General features: G+C 43.0%; 1 long non-coding RNA gene across 1 annotated transcript; it reads right to left on the minus strand.

The window, feature by feature from the left end:
- Positions 1 to 2,380: 2,380 nt before the first annotated feature.
- LOC306806802 lies at positions 2,381 to 15,729 on the minus strand. Its single transcript, XR_013775581.1, has 5 exons — positions 15,491 to 15,729; positions 11,383 to 11,437; positions 5,135 to 5,242; positions 2,934 to 4,497; positions 2,381 to 2,884 (listed from the first exon to the last, which is right to left on the minus strand). It is a non-coding gene; the product is annotated as an uncharacterized lncRNA (long non-coding RNA).
- Positions 15,730 to 19,985: the final 4,256 nt, after the last annotated feature.

A 19,985-nucleotide genomic window follows, 5' to 3' on the forward strand; every position in this document is an offset into this window, starting at 1 on the left:
GGATGCTGCAGCAGGAGGACATGGAGAGTATAAGCTGGAACCCAGGAAGTTTCCTGAGTCACCATGGCTCTTAAATTCCCTATCCCTTGTGCTCCAGGTCTGGTGCACACCTTAGGGGACCCCTGCTAGGACCCAGGCACTGGTGAGCCCCAGGACAGCCATGAACACAATGGCATTCAAGCATGACCTATCTCATGGTTATCACTCATGGTGAGAGTAAATTTGCATACAATTTGCATAAAACTTTGGATGGGGCGCCCCAGAGAAGGTTATGGTGCCACTTATCACTAAATAGCCTCATGAAAGCAAATTGAAACACGAATCTACCAAAGAGGCTTTTTTAGAAAGGGAAGGAGCTCATTCCTCTTGCCATCAGAAGCTCAGGGGCATTCACAGAGGTTCATTTCCCTGGAGAATACAGTTTCTGCTGAGCAGGAGAGGATTAAGATGACCAGAAAAGCAATGAGACTGAGCAGGGAGGCCTAAAGGTGCTGGAGCAGTTTCATCTTGTTCATACTTCCTCCTTCCAGCTGCACTGCTGTGCACTGAGGCATTAAAGGTGAGATCTCCTTGCATCATACTGGGCCCTGTGGCACAGGAGATACCCGTCTGTCCCTGCAGCTACGGGGGAGTTTCAGAGCAGGAGTGGTGCAAAAAGTGACACTTATCTCACAGTCAGCTGACAGCAGAAGCTCCAAGCAAAGTCCTTCCAATCATGATGGTATCAGCCACCCCCCTGAGCTCTCCCTCTCCCATGTCTGCACACCATGGAGATGGCTCTGCTCCCCAAATAACCTCTGCAGCTACTGCAGGAGCTCTGACAGCCTCGTTCAGGAGGGGTGAGAGCCTCAGTCATCAGGGTCAGCACTGAGGGCCTGTCAGAGCTGTGCTCCCTGACACGAGCAGCTCCTCCAAGGTATCACCTGACTGAAGCCAAGAGCTCAGAGGATCATCCTGAACAACTTTCAAGCATATTCAAAGATCTGCCACTCTCTCACCTGCCAGTCACACAGATGTGCAAAGGGCAAGGACCAGAACTGAGGCCACCAGGGACCAATTCTCCATCCTCTTGCTGGGCCATTTGCCTTCACCTCTGCTGAGCTTCTCACAATAGCTCTGCAGCATTCTCACCTGCAGCTCACTCACTGACACACAACAGGTATGTTACCCCAGCTGCCCAAAGCAAAGACAATTAGCTGAGGGAAACAGATACCATTTTAGGTGCTTTTCTGATACCAAACAATGCTTTTTCAGCATGAAGAAAAATTAAACTACCATAATTTCAAGTTACCAGGACCTCTTCTTTTTTTGGGAAAAAAAAAAAGGAAGAAACACATGGTTAAGGGTTGAGGCCTCCAATATAAATATAAACAGATCATATTTACAAGATTAAGATTTAGTATTTTTAGGTAATATTTTGAATTTGATAACATTAATAATTTAGTAGGTTAGCAGTGCAGAAAACGAAATGTACTTTGTGCTTTGAACAAATAACTTAATCACTCTGACTCATGGCATCCAGCACTAATGAGAAGAGTCTTACACTAAACTTATCACATATGCAAGCTTTGTTTTGCCAATCAGGACTCTGCCAGGAAAGTGGAAATATCCAAAGATTATAGGCAATGGTAACGGGTGTAGCAATAAGGATGATCTTGATAATTATGTATCTTCAAAAGAGAGGATAAACTTGTTCTAACTTGTAAATGGAATAAACCTGTCATAGCTCTGATAGGAGTCACCCAGGCTGGCAAGAACTAGGGATTTTTTTTTTTTTTTTTTTTCAGGTCTAATAAACTGGTACCGTGGGGGAGTGGTGGAAGATTCTGTGAGAAGTTCTGCTGAGAACACATTCCCTTGGTCCTCTGAATTTTCAGATTTCCCAATCTGTTCTGCTTCCAACCACGCGCCATTCTAGGTCCAAGCAACACCTCCCTGTCTAGCAGTCTGCTACATTAACAGGTGCCTCACAATGTCAGAGCAGAGACTTTGCAAATCAAAGCCTAAGGACAGCACTGAATACTTGTTGGATTGGGGGCATATTTGAGATGTTAGTGCTGCTCATAAACCAGGGTCAACCCCAAAAGCAACAGTGGCATCACGTGTTGGAAACACTGTTGATTCAGCCTAAGGAGTTTTGTGGAATATTCCTTCCTTCCCATTTTCTAAGAAATCTACAAAGGGGTGGAGATGCCTGTGGCTGTTATGATGGCTGTTTCCTCTAGTAAACAACATCATGTAGTGTTCTCCAACTCAATGTCTTTTCCCAATGGCTAAATGCAGTCATAAAGAGAGGACATCTCTTCATTTAACCACAAATTCGAAGTACATCCAGGGAACTGAATGTACCATGGAAATCCTGTAGGAAGATGTTCTCTCACCACACCACCAATGAGACTGAAATAGTGGAAACAGAGAAGACTTCTCATTCAAATTCACTTCTACAAATTTGAAAAAAAAATTTGGAATATTATACCTTCCTTTTCAAACTCAAAGATAAAGGAGACAATAGCTATGCAACCCCTTAGTTATTTCCAGCATCTATTTAGGCTAGAAAAAAAATAATCTTTAGGACCTTTATAACAATGTCTGTGTAGAAGGAAAAGCAAATCCAAGGAGCATCTGTCATCTCAGAGCAGGGTCTGAGGGTGATGCCATTTTAATTACATCAGCTCCAAGGAACAGGTTGGATTAAGGTGACAAAAAAAAAAAGTTGCCCAAAAAAATGGAGCAGCTGATAGTAGGTAAATTGTTAGATTTTGGGTTATGCCAACCATCAGATTAATATCTCAAGGATATAAAACACCATTCAGCATGAAGAAAAAAAGATGAAAAAAAGAAGATGCAAACATTGAACTGAGTTGTGGTGCACTTGATCCTGATGCTACATCTCCAAATAGAGACAAATGGAACATCTTGGTGTTAAAAGCCACTTTTCCAACACAGGAGAATGCTTCAATAGCACAATGTTACCCCTGTACCAAGGACTGAGCTCATCACACCTCTCTGAGCAGGGACTGTTTAACCTGCACTGCCTCACACCTGAAGGCTTTGTCTGAATGTTCTTCCTCAGCCCCTTCCTCTCATTTCTTCACACGGTGCTTACACAACCATTCAACTGCAAACCAGTTCTGTTTTCATTTTAGCTTGCACAATCTTCCTGTTGTCTTTAAACAAGTACAAGGTAGTGAGGGGTTTTTTTTGTTACCTTTCATTGCAATATTCATAGTAAGATGGAAAATTCCAGGGAGCAGTTGGAGAAGGCAGGATTACCATACATCAAAGGGAAGCAGCTTTTGCTAACTCCTTCGTTTTACATGTATGTGATTCACAAATTGCTTCATGAAAATGGAAAAGTGATCGAGGAATTGCTCAGGTCCGGACAAAAAAACAACAACAACAACAAAAAAAAAACCCACAACCAACCAAAAAAACTAATAGCAACAGCCTAATTTCCATGAAAATGGGCTGGTCTCCAAAGCATCTGCCAAGACCAGACACTGTGGTGCTTGCAGCTTTCCTTTGTTTGCTCTTCAAAGCAGGTAGAGCCAGGAACATTCCCGTGCCTCATGCCAAGCTGTAAGATGTGGTACATGACTTTCAGATGAGGAAATTTCGCATTTCTCCCTGAATATTTCACACTACAACAGCAAGGAGAAAAGCACAGACGCAGCTGAAATGAGGAGGAGATGAATTGAAAGGCTAAAAACGGATTCTTCAGCATTACTCTGTAGTATGGGGAACTGAGAAGGCAATTAAAACCAACATGAAAGGAGACTTAATTGCAAAACGGCGAAACCTGCTGAAGCACAGACAGCAAGGGGCGAAGAATGGCCGCGCCTGAGGAGAGCGCTGCCCTCAGCTCGCGGCTGGGGCGACAGGCCGTGCCCAGGGCTCTGAGGGCAGGCCCGGGGCGCTCCCCTCACACACGGCCACAGCAGGGCAAGAGAAGCGGGGCAAACCCCCCAGCCCCTCCGCGGGGAGCAGCAGCACAGCCCAGCGTCCCTCGCATCGCAGCCGGCTCACCGCAGCCAGCGCCGAAGGACAGAGCGGGGCGAGGCGCGGCCAGCGCCGATGGGCCCGGCCGAGCATTGCCCGCCTGAGCATCGCCCGCCGGAGCGCGGGCTTTAAATCTGAGCTCCACGGACCCAGCGCCTTCCCCGAGGGCGGGCAGGGGAGAAGAGGAAAGGGGGAAAGGGGACACAGGGCCCGGCAGCTGATGGGGACAGCGGGAGGACAGGCGGGACTGGCTGGGAGGGCTGGGAACACCGTCAGGCCGTCTCTTCGGTCAGGCAGCTTTTAGCATTTCAAAGCCGCTCTTCCCTTTGTGACTCCAAGCGCTGACTAAAACAGGCAAGCAGGTATTTACAGGATCGGCCCAGCCCCTCCCGCCTAGGTGGCCTGAAAGGCGGCGTGGCTGTGTCCTGCAAGCAAATCGCGGTGTCTCGTTCAAAGGCTTTCCTGGGGCAGGATTATGGAAAGGGAGAGCAGCGCCGGCTCTGGAAAATGGAAAACGTCAGGGCTCTGCTCTGCTGGGAAGATGAACCCTGGGCTCACTCCGGGTGTCCCTGGGTGCTCTGCTGGCTGGCAGAGTCCGAGCAGGCACGGTGACAAACAAGGGGACATGTCCAGCCCCTTGGTGAGCAAAGCACCCCAATTCAAAAGCAGCCCGCGATCGCAGGCACCTGATGTGCTGCTTGTTCCAGAGGCACAGGGTGGGGTACAAGGAGGGGAATCTGCTTTCCTCTTCAACACAGAAAACATCAAAGCTGTCCTAAAAAATTAAAAGCTTCTGGACGGGCTCTTGGTGTATTTTAAAACGCAAAACAGACTCATTCCAAAGCAGTATTTCCAAAGGTCTTTCCTGAACGTACATCACATGCAATGGAAAAACACTGCATGCCTGGCATTTAATATTTTTCACCTGTGACCCAGGATTGATGTCTGTGTAACTCCCTGATTTAATCCAATGACATGTCTCAGCAAGCAAAAAACCCTTTCAGAGTTTGAAAAAGAGTTGGGAAAAAATAAAGTCACGCTCAACACTTCCCCTTCCCTGGAGAGATAGGAGTGCTGCTTGCCCTTTCCTGATGATAAGCATATCCTGGTGGTTAAAAATACATTTTGCTCTTACCGTAAATTCTCCATTAGCCAACTCCTTCAGCCCAGCCCACAGTGTTGGGGTTCATGATTCCTTAGAGGCCACACGTGACAGAGCTTGGCCTGTGTGTGCCCAAATGCACTGGGGAGAAAGCAAAAGTAACAGCTCTGATCCTGCTGCCACTGGCTTCACCTGGAGCAGAGAAATCTGTGCAGTGGTAAAAACATTCAGCTCAAATGACTTGTACCATTTGTACATGGAGTACATGGACTCCACATTAATTTTCTGCCTTTACAGCTGCTTCTGGACAAAAAAGTTGTGGGTTGAATTGAATTCTGAACAGCAATTAATTCTTATGTTAATTTAACAGTTTCCAGTGATCAGTGCAAAGGGACAACTCAGTAAAATAGAGCTTGGGGTCTGTGCTTGATTTGAGATTCTGAAGGACAGAAGCCTGTTCTTTACCTGGAAAACTCAGCCTGTTGAAAGACAGCTCCAAAACTTGGGCTGTGCAAAGGATGCAGATGCCACCTCTTACCAAGGAGGCACCAGCCCTGGGAAGAGCCTGGCTCAGCAAAGCTGGGGCTGCTCACACACCCAGATGGCTCCACAGCAGCTCCAGCCTGCAGGGATCCTGCATGCCTCTCCTAGCATATTCCTGCCAGGAGAAAGATGATGGGACACTCCTCTCTCAGGCTGAGGTAGAAGCTGGTGAACAACTGTGACTCCCTGTGGCACAGAAATCACCAGTCACAAGTCCAGTTGCATAAAATCAGTAGTTTGCCTTCTTGGTAAGTAGCTTGCAGTTAAGGAGGGACAGAGAGGCCTTGCTCCCAGGAATCAAGAGCTTCAGCTGAAAATCCTGTTTGAGGAACCAGTTCTGGATTTCTCCTGTGAGACTTAAGGAAAAAAATTTGAGGGGCTTAAAAGAGGCAAAAATGGGCACTTCAAAAGTTATATCTCCTCTGTGCATAAGAGGTAAAGGAAACCAGGCAGCAGCCCTCTTCCTTTTCTGTTAGGATTCCAGGCTGTGGAATAAAGATAAATCCAAGTTCACCCTCCTGTCTTTGTTTCCAAGACTCAGTAAGACAGGGGAGATATGGCAGAGCCCATCTAAGCAGCCATAACCATGGGAACACCAGCAACAAGAGTAAATCAACTCAAGATTCCCTATCATCAGTCTGTGTTTACACTGGAGGCCTCAGGCTCCCTGCACCAACCTGGCTGGCAGTCCTGAACCTTGGTATGGCTGTGAAACTAAATAAGAAAAGGGATTTATGGAACAAATATTCATTTTTTCTGTCCTAGTTCCCACCATCTCTTTAGAACACATATTTACAGCACCTAGTTTCTGCACTCTGCTTTGAAGCCATGCTGCTGCTTTACCCCTTGCCAAGCTACCCCAAACCTCAGCTTTTCTTGACTCCTACTCATTTGGCCTTTCCTCAGTCCTTTCTGTTTAGGACAAGGTGGAAATAGCTCTGGGTATTTTCCTGGAGATCAAACCCAGGGGAGGCAGCCCCGGCAGAGGCAAGGGCCATATCCCAGTGCAGGGAGCAGCACAGCACAGAGTAGAATATTGCTCAACTGGAGCTGCAGCTGCTTGGCATGTTAACAATGTGCAGGTCTCTGAACTTGCAGGGGTTGCTGTGCACGCTGTGACACAGCCAAGGGTCGGAGCATCAGGCAGCCCTGGAAGGAGCTGTTTGTACCTGCCCTTGGAGCAGTTATGCTCCACGTACTTTTCTCTGCTTTGAGAGGTCACATGGAAGAGCAGTGTTGGTGAAGGGGACTGCAGGGGAGAATGAAACAGCCATGAGAGCTTTTCCAGGTGAGCAGAAGCTCCTTCCCACTCCCAGTTTTCCTGGGGTGGCCACTGACAACATCCACAGCCCAGCAACCACAAGCATTTACTGCCTGGGCAGAGCCAGGGAGGGACTGATCCCGCCTCCCCTCATTTCCTCATTGCCTTTCCTCCTCTCTATTTATTTCCTTTGGGTTTTCCCCTTTGATTAAACTTCTGGCATGTTGGAATGTTTAATAATAAAACAGATAACTCATGGGAGATGATATTTATAAAATCTACTTCTCCTTTTTTTTTTCCCACTTTTTGTAAGACCTTGAGAGAAAATCTTGAACTATGTTCTTCCTTTTAAAAATAAAAATTAAAAAAGCGGAAGGTGCAGTTAAGAAGTTTTCAAACAATCAATGTTTTATTTGGTTAATTTATTAAACACCTTTAAGACAATTAATTTTGGTCTGTACCCTTCTATAAAAGGATTCAAGTTCTGAACAAACCTCCAATACATAAAGCAAAGTTACTTTTACCATACGCAAATTTCAGATCAAAATACAACACTCTGTTTTCTTACATTTATAAAACCCGGTCAAATACAAACGACATTAAAAAAGATAAAACACTTTCACTGATCCTTGGTACAATATTACAGCACAATTTGCACAGTGGCAACTAAGTCCTCAAAGCACAAGTCAAATACTTTAAAAAGGGAGCCTCCCTTTAGTTACCCAACGTTCTACTGAACACGTAAACAAAGCGAGTGCTACTGAATCCAGGAAAATTCCTGTGTCCCTTTTCATACCATGTGTGAGCCACAAAGCTATTCTGCAAGGGAAGCTACTGGTGAGAAACCAAAGAGCTTTCCTACTTTGCTGTTACCAGTTTTTGTGCAACTACTCTATGAAAATAAACGAATGGAAGTGGACCAGACTCTTCACTAGGCAATTTATGGCAACTAAAGTAAACCAAGAAATTAGTGTTTTTCTAAAAACAGATCATAAAACTATTAAAAAAAAAACCAAAAACAATACCAAATTATCCATGGGTACAACTAGAGTAACTGCCTTTTACTTCACCTTCAAGACATCTAATGAAGACACAGAGTGTTTTCAATTGTTGAATTTGTTCAATTGCAAAACCCAGTGTTTCAGCAATGGGTCAAAGTGCCATTAGAATTGCACATTTTTCTTCAATTGCAGAATGCATGAAAATGCTCATTTGGTGCTACACCTGAAAGCCTGCACTTACACTAACCTGTGAAGAACATGTGGCATCTCCTACGAAACAGAAACAGGAACAAAACCTAAAACTACAAACATAAAATAATAAAACTCAAGTCTCTGTTGATAGACATTCCCGGGAAGGTCCTACTTAGCAAACCTTGCAGCAACACCTTGAGAAGAGAAAGTAAAACCAGAGCAGTGAGAGCAGGGTCTGATGCTTTGCATAGGCAGGCAGGGCAGTTGTACCACAGTGCAAATAAAGGGGTTTTGCTTGAAGTTCTGCAATCCCTTCATCTCCCCCACCCCCAAAGCAGTGATTTTACTCACAGTTCAATTGTAAGTTCAGTTACTCAGTCTCAGCTAGTGTGAAAATGTGTACATAATTAAATGGAAAAATACACTGCTAATGGATCTAACTTTCCTCTTTCCTTCCTCCCCAAATTCACATCAAGCCCACGAGGACACCACACACTCCAAAACTTTTCCTATCTGTTAACATTCACATAATCCCAACAGAACAGAGAACTGCAAACTGCACAAATAATACATTGCTAAATAATGCTCAAGTGTAAACAATAAAGGATGGACACGGTTTAATAAAACTCTAGTGAGGTACAGCAAAAATTTAATTTCCTAATTTAGTGCTTTAAGTGCAATAGAAATGCTGCTGTACTGCCCTTCTGCAAACACATCTCTCCAGAATTAAGCTGCACTACTAGGCTTACTCCCTTAAAGCTACATACCCATGCTATAACTCATTGTATTGACTTAATGCTAATATTTGTGGGGGAAAATTAATTTACAGGGTTAATTAAAATCTTTTTAGTATTCAAAAGGAATGATAGTAGTAAAGGGGTCAACCATGGAAAACGTGGTAATACATGTTTTTAAAAAGATTTCCAATAATTCTAACACAAAACAGCAAGTATATTTTGAAAAATGCATAGAAACCCTGTCAATACAAAAATCCCCACTAAATTACACAACTAAGCAATTTTAATCTAAATATTTTATGTGCTTTTCCTATAAAGGCCACTTTGACATACAAATACAAAAAAATTTACATTTTTCCCCAAAATAAATTATTCATTCCTCAATTAAAAATACTGAATATGGAAGCATAACAACCCTCTCTCATGCCAGCTGCTTATCTGCAGTGGCTATTTCCATAGAAGAAAATCTCCTAATATTTTCAGTTACCAAAAGAAATAAATGGCTTCAGCCTGTGGTCTGCTTAGCACTAAGAAAAACCTGGGGAAGGAATGGAAGAAGCTGAACCCCTTACACTGTGTGTGCTGGGGATGTTCACAGACACCTGCAGAGAGAGCTTTCCTGCTTGTCTCCCAGGTTATGCACCAAAATCCCTTTTTGGAATCAGAGAAAGAAATCGAGGTCAATCTGAATTGAAGAGAGACTAAACAGGAAAGGGAGTTAGGAGGCAGAAACTGTACCAGGTCCAGGGTGGGTTAGGTAAATGAAGAATTCATCATCACCTGGGAGAGGAGAGCTCCTCATGGGAGGCAGAACCAGGATAAACTGTACCCGTTTTTTATCATGGGGAAGAAGAGGAACACAAGGAACAAATTTCACTGGAAAAATGAAGCAATGGGAGAACAAAGAACCCTTACCAGCAATCCTGACCACATGGGCATTTATCCTGAATTGCCACAGAAGCAGAAAAATCAAAATCACACAGAAGCAGCAGAAATGAAAACGTAATTTGACTAGATTTGAGACATCACAAGGATTCTTTACTGTAAGCACCAGATCCACAACTGACTGACACAGTGCAAACAAGACAACACCAACCCAGGAGGCACAGCAAACCCCAAGCACCTGACAGGGGACAGGGAGGTACAAACATGGTGAAGTGGCCCCAGCGGGCAAACCTGCACTGGTGGGGTCACAGGACAAGCTCCAGATGATAACACCACAGGACAAGAGGAGGGATGCACTTGGAGATCTCATCATTCTGAGCCAAAACACCCAAGAACCTGACCCATAAACTGCTGGGCTGGCGAGGGGGCAGGAGGAAAAGCAGTGCATTGGAGCTGATCTGGATACGAGATTCTTGGGCAGCCATTGAGTACAGGCTCTCCTAACCTTGGACCAAGGACTGGGTTTGGAAGGACACAGGAGCTGCACTTCTGTATCACAAGGAATTCCAACTCTCTCATGTGCTGTATTGCATAGTTTGATTGAGGTCAAAGAGCATTTATGTCTTATTTTTCCCTGTTTTAAACAGAAGTAACTCAATGTACTCTGATCAGAGCATCCAAACCTTGGCCCCAAGTGATTAATCAATAAATTTCTAAAGATTTTGGGGTGGACACAAAGCTAAAACTCCATTCCCACACAAAGCACAGAAGGACCCACAGAACACATAGACACATAAAAAGCCTGTTACAGTAACCACATCTGTAATACAGGAGTCAGAGCACCACAGCTGGATGATGGGGATAACCCTTGCTGTCCAGCTGTATGCCACAGATGGTAAACAAGAGGTGAGTGCTTTTACCTGACCACACCAATGTGCCTTTTGTAGAAAAAGTGGCAATATATTCTGACAATATCCTGGTAAATATCAAGATCTTAGATTTGACAGAACATTGAACCTTTAGGAGAGTCACAGCAATGTGACATCACATTGCAACAGCCTCCTACTATTTGGTTCATATAATACAGATATAATTGGATTATTCAATAGCTATTTCATTCTCTTAAGATAAAATAGAGTATTTGTACCATACAAAGTCAGACTAAGTTTACTAGTTATCACTCTTATAATACATATTCATATTCTTTAACTCAATCCCTCAAGATTCATGGAACTCAATGAACATGGTTTATAGAGGGAAAACTCTGAAGATACAGCATTTAATGTGAAGAAATTTTAGTTTTTCCTTCTGAAGGTAAAACAATTCCAGCTTATCAGGCTCCCACTCTGGATTATGAAGCAGTAGGCATACAAACTGGGATGCACTTTCACATCTCTGGTTTCTCAAAAAAAAAGAAGAAAAATGTGCAGTGGAAAAACAGGTGGCCAGAAGCTCCCCAGCTATTTAGGCCAGTACCTGTGGTTCCACACAGCAGACATAGTTGCAGAACCCACAGTTCCATAGCTCCAGAAGTTTCAGATTTAAATACAACAAATGCAAAACAGTAGATCTGCTATAACAGCCCATAAATCTTTATATCTTAATATCTTTATATCTTTATATCTTACCCTTATGTAAGGGACAGTGCAGACTCATCCTGACCTGTGCAGCAGGGAGCAGCTGCAAGGCAAGCAAAGATGCTGCTTCTCAGCCTTCCCTAGAATGAGAGGATCAGGAATTTGCAAGCTCAGTAGTTTGTCCATGGCCCCTCATTGATCAGCTGTTTTTCAGAAGTGCTGCAGGTAACACAGATACTCCTGTGAGGCCACCAACCAGTGGCTCCTCTACAGTGACAGCCCAGATGAGTTTGGATGGTCCAGAGGGCAGCAGCCAATGTGTGCAGGAGGAGAAGGACAAGGCAGCCTCTGTACTCTTTTCAAAGGGCTGAAGGGCTCTTAGATTAACACAACTGAGAAATGCTACAGCACTGGGACTGCAGAGCCTATGAGAAAGCAATAACTAACCTGCTGTCTGGAGATGGGACAAATTCAAACATCAACCCTTGATTCTGCTGCTTCAGACAGGGCAGGAGTAGGACTTTATGTGCTTCAGAGAAGGAAAAACCTTCCTGCAGCAGTGTTACCATGCCCAAACCAAACTGATTATACAGATCAAACAAAAATAAAGACAACACAAAAAGGACAACAGCAAAGTCATTTAGCAGGACTAAAATTCAGCCCTCTCCTCCATGGCTTGTGTCTACAAGAGCCTCTCCTTGGAGTGCCCAAGCCAATGTCACTGCAGTGGCAGCACTTGGGAGCTTCCTGTGGCACCCAAAGCTTGAGGGGCTGAGCAGGAGGGGTCTGAGACAAACCCCACACTGGGCCCAACATCCCAGTGATCTGCCAGCCACATCTGTCAGCATGTCCCAGACACAGCCAGGTCTGGGACCAAGCCTGGGAAGGTGAATATTTATGGAACAGCCACCATGATGCTAATGGAAGGCTCTGGAATTAGCAGCTAATTGGTACTGTCTGGAGAGTTATGAATAGCTCCCTGTTTCACCCCTACTATTTGTGCATGGCCACTAAAATGTTTGCTACATTGAATTCAAAGTTAGTATGAGCTGCTCCTCAAAATTGTAGAGGAAGATGTTCTCCATGAAGCATTTCTTGGTTCTGCCTGTACAAAGAAAGGAAAAAGGTAGCATTTTCCCATTACATTTTGTATTATTAAGGCCTTTGACAGTTTGGAAGCCATCTTATGAAAAGGGATGCTTTTCAAAATAGAGACTGAATACTCAAAGAAAAACTCCACAGAACGAACACAAGCTCATTACCAGCTTATATTGGTACTTTTAGGAGTCAAGCACAGTGTAAGGAATTCAAAACTATGTCAAAATAGCACCTTTAAAGAAGGAGAAAACACACTTTTGAAGAAACTTCTTCAGTCTAAGCAAAAACCCATGTACTTGAAGATCACAAAGAAATAGGAAATGACATAAGTTCAGATATGAAGGTAGGTATTGATTTGAACAGTTTTTCCTCTGCAGGTGATTAAATGGGGAACTCCACAGAAAAATATCAAATTAGACATTACAGAAAAATCAGTGACTCTCTCTGTTGAGATAATAGATTCACAGGCAAAACAGTGAGAGCAGAGTAGAGGCAGAGAGAAAACTATCTGATCTGCCCTTATAAGAGCAGAGACTTCTGTTTTTTAAACAGATCTTTTAATATTTAAAAATCATCAGGACAGCCTTTCAATTGCTACTCTCATTTCCAAGTATAATAGTTACTTTCAAGTAATAGAAATTTTTATTTACTTTTGACAGCAGCTGCAGGTCAACCTTGGTCTTTGTGTACAGAAACAATAATTTAAAATGAAATTAAACTGTCCTTGGGCAATGGTACCATTCTGTCCTGCTTCTTGTCTGCTTTTAGGGTTTTTTTAATTGAAGGACAAAATGTGATTTAAAACAAAACAAAAAATATTTGACAAAGTGCAAAGAAAGAAAAAATGAGGTAGCTGGGAATAGGGGCTTTTCCCCCAGGACAAGGTGCCAGGCTTCCAGCCACAGTGACACCCATGAGGGGCTGGGCTACACCTGCCCTACCTGCAGGTTTGTTTACAGCTGTTCAGGTGATCTCTGACCTGCTGGCATCAGTTTTACAGCCTCAGTGAAAAGTCATTTCATTTCAAGCACTGCCCCCACACACACTGATGTGCAGGGATGTGCAAAAGCCACAGGGAGCAAGTTGGTGTGGCCACCCTCTGACCCACAGCTGTGCTCCCAGGGACCATGGGCACAGGCTGTGTGTGCCAAGGGAGAGTGAAAGCAAAATCCTGTTAGGAACAGCAAAAGAGAAAACACCTGAGGCCAGAGGAAACGTGCAAGGAACACCCAGGACCTGCCCCTGATGAGCTCTGGGGGTCCAAACACTGAGGACAGCCAGCAGTGGCAATCCCATGAGTTCTGTACCAAACCCAGCCCCTTGCCCCATCAACACTCACAGCAAGGCTTGTGCAGTACAAGGAGAATCTTGTACAGAACCTTCTCCACCCCTCAGCACTGTAAAGGAGCTTCTGGAGCCCCCCAGAACACAGCTTGCTGTTTACATCAAGGAACCAAGACAGGACAGAACACTCACCATGCATTGCAAAATGCAGTCTCAGACCCTTAAACACAAACATGTTTCAATTGCAAGAAGCAAATTACTCAGGTTTTGGAAGTCAAGAATTAAAAAAGGAAAAAAAAAAAAAGTGTGTGTGGGGGGAAAGCTTAAAATTGACTTAGCAGGTGTTTCCCCAAGCAAACAAAAGCTAGAACAGACCTCATGTTCTCTAAGCAATCCAAAGGAGTCCTTTGGACTAGTTTAAGACCAGCTCTGAAAGGCAGATACCTCTGTGTACTGCTTTATTCACTCTAATAAATATGCTTTTTAAGACATAAAAACAGTGAAACAAGTGACTGGGATGATAATAGTTTCCTACTACAATGTGTAAATTAATAAAGCAGATTAATAAAACCCAAAGTTTCTGCATATGTGAGATCATTCAGGGCAGAACCTCAAGCCCAGCCAAGGATCAGGTTTTCATAGCACACTGCCAATTGCAGATGGAAATTTGAACTTCCCAAAATGGCTCTTGCTTTCATCAGGTACAAAATTGTTCCACAGGGCTTTTTCCTGTTCTGAAATTGGCAGAAGTGGCAGCCAATAACAGAATGCACAGAAATGACACTTGTGAAACAAATGCAGAGCCTGTGGCAGGGGGTCTGTCAAGGGTTTACAACCACAGATTAAAGAAACTTGCCCTCAGCAAAAACTGAGGATGTCTCAGCATTAACTCAAAAGAAATGGAGGAAAGTCAAATAAATTTTTAAAGAAATCAAATAAATCAAGTGCCTAAGGTGGTTATTCAAAGTCCCCAGGTATTAAAAAAAAATTTAAATTCATGTTTTATCAATAAAATAATACTAATTACACAGGGGATGTTTGTTTCTATTCTTGTAATCAGACCCATCAGCTTTTACCAGGGCTCAAAACACCCTCATTTCATTTTGCAAATTCAAGGGCACAGGTAGGCAATGGCATTGAGCAGCTTCATGTACTGAGGTGCTCTGGCAGAACATGTTCTCTGGCCACAGAAACCCTGTAAAACTGCTGGGCACCAAGATTTAACCTTTTTCCATTGAAAAGTTCCAATCTTCCAGCTCACTTTCCAAGACATTTCAATAGATTATTTCAAATAACCTCCAAATATTATTCTTTATGTATTGTAAATACTTTTATAACTAAGAAGCAGCTACCTAGAATAAGTAATTTTAAAAAATCATATTTTGCATTATCAATGAATTTTCAACATAATCATCTGTTGGTAGTAGCTCATAGTTTAATTCTCTTATTACCCTTAATCCTTTTAAGCAGGTGTTTATCTAGTTGGGCACTTTGCATGACTGTAGTCTATGTTTTTAGGTAACCTGTTAATATTTTGAGAGAATTGATTGCTGGAGCACAGCAGCAGTCAGAGTGCAGAATCATGCTGGGCATGGCTGCTCAGAGGTGTCACCTTAAACCCTGGCTGTAATCCTTCCTACAGCAAGGGATTTCCAAGGGAAAAAAGAAAATTAAACAACACACCAAAACCCATAGAGATGATGGAGAGCAGGTGCCAAACTCATTAATAAACTTCAGAGCACACAGAGGTGACCCCCACAGAAAATTAAGTTTTCCCCAAACTCCACTGCCTTCAGTTTTTACTGGCTCACCTTCCCAAGCCCTGTGCTTTTCTCTTACAGGTGATGTGCCCTGGAAACACAGACCCTGTGGACACAGCTCCCAGCTTCAAAAAAAACAAGGAAGAGCAGCAGCAAATGGCAAATGTCAAAAGGCTGCAGCAGTGACTACTGAAACACAGGTCTGCACAGTCCTGAACAGGAAAAGGAAATACTCCTTTGGGAAGATGGAAATAGCAGCTTCTACAAACACGGATGCAATTAACACCCCTCCCACCCACCTGAAGGAGTCGTTTAAGTACTCCAAAGAGCTAAAGGGAACACAACCCCCAAATCCTCAGTGCTAAATTAGAGGCAGAAAGGGTCCATTTAACGCTAAATTAAATATAATTCCTTGGAAAGCAGCGCTGTGAGTGGCACCAAACCACACCTTAGTTACAATGCTCAGTCTGCCTGTGTCCCTGGGCACAGCCACATTTCCCGAGGCAGTTTCCTTTCTGCAGGTCGATTAATGCAAACAAATTGCACTTAATCTAAACAGTTATAATTTTAAATACTAAAGCCTGTTGTCAGCTGCCTTTTATTATATACTTACATGGCACCAGTGCTCTAATAAAGAGCAAAGTGTCCATATGCATCACATGAAGTGATGCTCAAGGCAGCTGTGAAGAGTAACACAAACCTGCAGAACAGTATTAACAAAAAAAAAAAAAGTAGATTTACATTGCTTTCAATAGCATTCATAAAAAAAAATAAGAACCACTGCTCTTTTTTGGAACACAGTGAATTTTAAGCATCTCTGTATTTTAGAACAGTTGAAGTATTGTTATACACTGAAGAATCCAAAAGTTTGGCACTTGTAACAATTTGCATTTGTTATTGCATCCTCCACTCTGCATAGAACATGCATGGTAGCAGAGCCCATGCAGGCTGCACAGCCACAGCATTTATGGAACAGAGAAACTCCAGTTAAAACAGGCAAAAACCTTCCCAAACCCCTCACTCCTGTACTTGTGCATTTACTGAGTCATGCAGGCACCAGAAATATTGCAAGGCAACCAAGCTGCCTGGTGTGTTCTGGAGGGGAATTTCAAAAGCCAGGCAGTTCAGTAGCTTTGATAAAAACTCTTTATTTTCATCAAGATCTCTGCTCCTGAAGGCAGGCTGTGTGCCAGGCACGTGCTGTGCAAACACCAGGGACACAGCCTGCCCACAGCTATCAGCAAGCTGATTTTGAGCTTCTTTGGGTTTCAGATTCACCTCAGTCCTTTTGTGGAATTTCATATTAATTTCCCTTCAATTTAAAGATGAAGTACCCTCAAAGCTACAGAAATTCACTTGACCAGAAGCAGCTGGGTTGACACAGCACTTTCACAATAACTCAAGTTTAAGGACTTGCTGACAAAATATTTAAGGACAACCAGACCTTGCTATGGTACAGCAAAGCAGAAGACTCTTCAGGATGCCTCTTTTTCAGGTTATAAAACCAGAAAGGGAGATCTGAAATCCAATCCTGACTCTTTATGAGAATGAGCATCTGTCAAGGCCAGGTAAGAAGAGAGCCAGGCCAGGCATGTGCCTCCCTCAGAAACTCAAGGGATTTATTTTATGAGAGCAAGAGCACTTTACACCTTTGCTTCTGTAATCCCTCTCTGCTCTGCAGAGCAGCCACAAGGCTACAAGTGTAAAACAAGCACAGAGAACACTGCTGTGTGCTTACAGTAGCACATATTTTTTCCCCCACTTTTCCCTTAAAATTAACAATTCCAAAATTTTTCCCAAGTTATCTGTGGTACATGAAAAAAAAAAAAAAAGAAACTTTTCTTGGGAGAATTGTGGGAAGAGATGGAGTGAGGGGTGAAAAAAGCCACCACTCATCTCTTCATCAACAGCTCCTACCCTGTATTTGATGATTTTCTGATTTCAGTAGCTGGGGTTGATCCAGTTCCTCAGCAGGGACAGGAAAAAGGATGCAGAGGCCCAGCCCAAGTGCCTCAAGCTGAAAGTGGCCCAGCCAGTCCTCATCCTGCACAGACAGCTGGCCAGGACACACATCCAGTCACCTGTGGAGGACCTGGCTGAATGTCAGTGCCAACTCATGAGCTGGGAGGAATTAAGGCCGCTGTGCCAAGCAAGGACAACTTTTAAGTTTCTAAACTGCCAAACCACCTAAAACCCCTAGATTGCAACTCAAGAAAACTTTTGAGTTGTTTTCCCATGTGGTTCAACCATCATGTGCAGGGGTACACAGTGCCAGGAGAGCAGGGACAGCTGAGTGGTGACATTTACCAATGAACCCAGTTCAATCTACAGCTGTTTGCATGTTCAACACACTCAGCAACTGGTGACCTCCATCCTCTCAGCACCTCTGGTATCATCACAGCCTCCCTCCCCTTCTGAAGTCAACCATCCCTTTGAAAAGAGAAAGTCAGAGGTCAGCTTCACTCCTACACCATCACCAGTACAATCCCTGGAGAAAGGAAAGCCTTGTCTTCAAAGCATTGCTCTAAATCCAGAGGGAAATCAAGCCTGGTTACTGCACAATCCAAGGGATGCACTCACAGATCAGAGCTGGACAGACAGACAGACAGCAGTCAGACCCCAGAAGACACTTCCCTTCCCTCCTGCACACACAGGGGCTAGAACAGCTCCTGGATCAGTCTCAGAGACAATGCAGATGGGGAGTGGTCCCATCCCCTTAGGCAAGGCCAGGGAAGTCAGTTTTGAGATCTCAGGAGTGTCTAAATCTTGAGCACACACCCAAAACCCCTGGAGAGCATCCCTGGAGACTTGGTCCCCAGCCATGAGGAACATGACACGAGTACAGTGTGCTCAGAAATTCACTTTGTGACTGGTTCAGGTACAGAGGCTTAAACTTCTTGGCCAAATCTCACTGAGTGCATTCACAACATGCTCCAAACACCAGCAGATTTGTTTTATTTATGTTTCCTTTTCAAAAAAAAAACCAAAACAACAAAAACAAAACAAACTAAGAACACCTAGTATTAATCCTAATCTAAGTGTAAACATTTGGTTCAGTAACTTGAACTGCAAAACACTGCTAGAGTATTTACTTGGATTTATCATGTGCATTTATCACTTACATTTTCTGGATGCTGAATGCCCTCAAGTGTACTGGGGAGCTACAGGGACTCAGGAGATAGCAGCTGGCAATATTCTGAATAACATTTTCGGAAATTTTCCAAGCCACTTAGAAAACTGAGCTCAAAAGTGACAGATACTTAGATTCATCACTTTTGAATATGGAATCTTGGCACTTTGTCTGAGGAAAAACAAAAAATTGATCCATGTAAGATTTTTCAAAAAAGGGAAGTTTTACAGATAAACTAACAGCACTTGATTTATTTCACACGACAGCCAAGGATGGAAATAGTGGTTCACATTTCTGTAGTAAAGCATTATATATAAATTTAAAATCTAAAGACATATATATATATACACACCAAGTTTACTGTAATGCATAAATATATAAACTTTTTAATATGCCAACTAATATAGGTCAGAAAATCGATGTATATAGTTCAAGTTTTGCAGACTTCAGCATTGTAAAAAAAAAAAAACCAATTAAAAAATGGTCAATAGATTGGCTGCTGCCCTTTTCCCCACACTCATCTGCTCAGGAATCAGAGTAATTCAACCCCATATTAGTGCTATGAAAAGACTGAGCAGAAGTTTCAGAATGGCTCTTCAAGGATTATTTAGTGAAATACCAATGTTTTGAACTAGTTTGGGATCATATTTCAACATGTGTAAGATGATTTCAATAAAGATGACAAAGGTTTACACTAACAAAACTGAGGGCAGAGTTTGGCTTGTCTGAGGTCCACAAAGTTGCAGAGTGGAAAGTCTTGTATGCAGTTATAATACTGGTTGTACAAAGTCTCTTTTTCTGAAGGGCAGGAGGTATTATTTCTATTTTCCATCTCTCCCATTTTATTCCTCTTAAATAAATACAGGTTATGTCCTGCCCATCACAACAACAATGAAATCAAAAATTGAGGTAAAACTGTTCTACCAGCTGACTACAAACAAAAGTCAATTAAATATCACTACGGATGTGAACAAGGCTTAGTAAGAAATAAAATGCAAGAAACTAAGTTCTTCACTAGAACCACACCATAAACCCCAGCTTTCAAAGTCAGACAGCAGTAAACAAGACTGTACTGTAGCACTGAAATCATTAGTAAACCAAATTTGATCCCAATTTAAAGTCACTGTTAAATTTTCCTTAACTTTTACTCCAAAAATCCATATTTTCTGCAAAATAAATATATCCTTGTCATATTTCACCTTTGTTCTATGAGACATAAAATGCACCTTTCTACAGACCTCAGTCTTAAAAACCATTCTTAGCTTGCAAGCAATCTGAAGTAAAAAGGAACACAATCTATTTAATTTGTCCTTTTGCTCTTACCAAAAGCAGCAATCACTAACTGTTCCAAACATGTCTTCCCATTTCACTTCAAGGCAAACAGCCAGCAAAGCCCACCCAGAAGTGCAAGTCACC

This window comes from Erithacus rubecula (assembly GCF_903797595.1).
Source record: "Erithacus rubecula genome assembly, chromosome: 12".
In the NCBI taxonomy this organism is placed as follows: Eukaryota; Metazoa; Chordata; class Aves; order Passeriformes; family Muscicapidae; genus Erithacus; species Erithacus rubecula.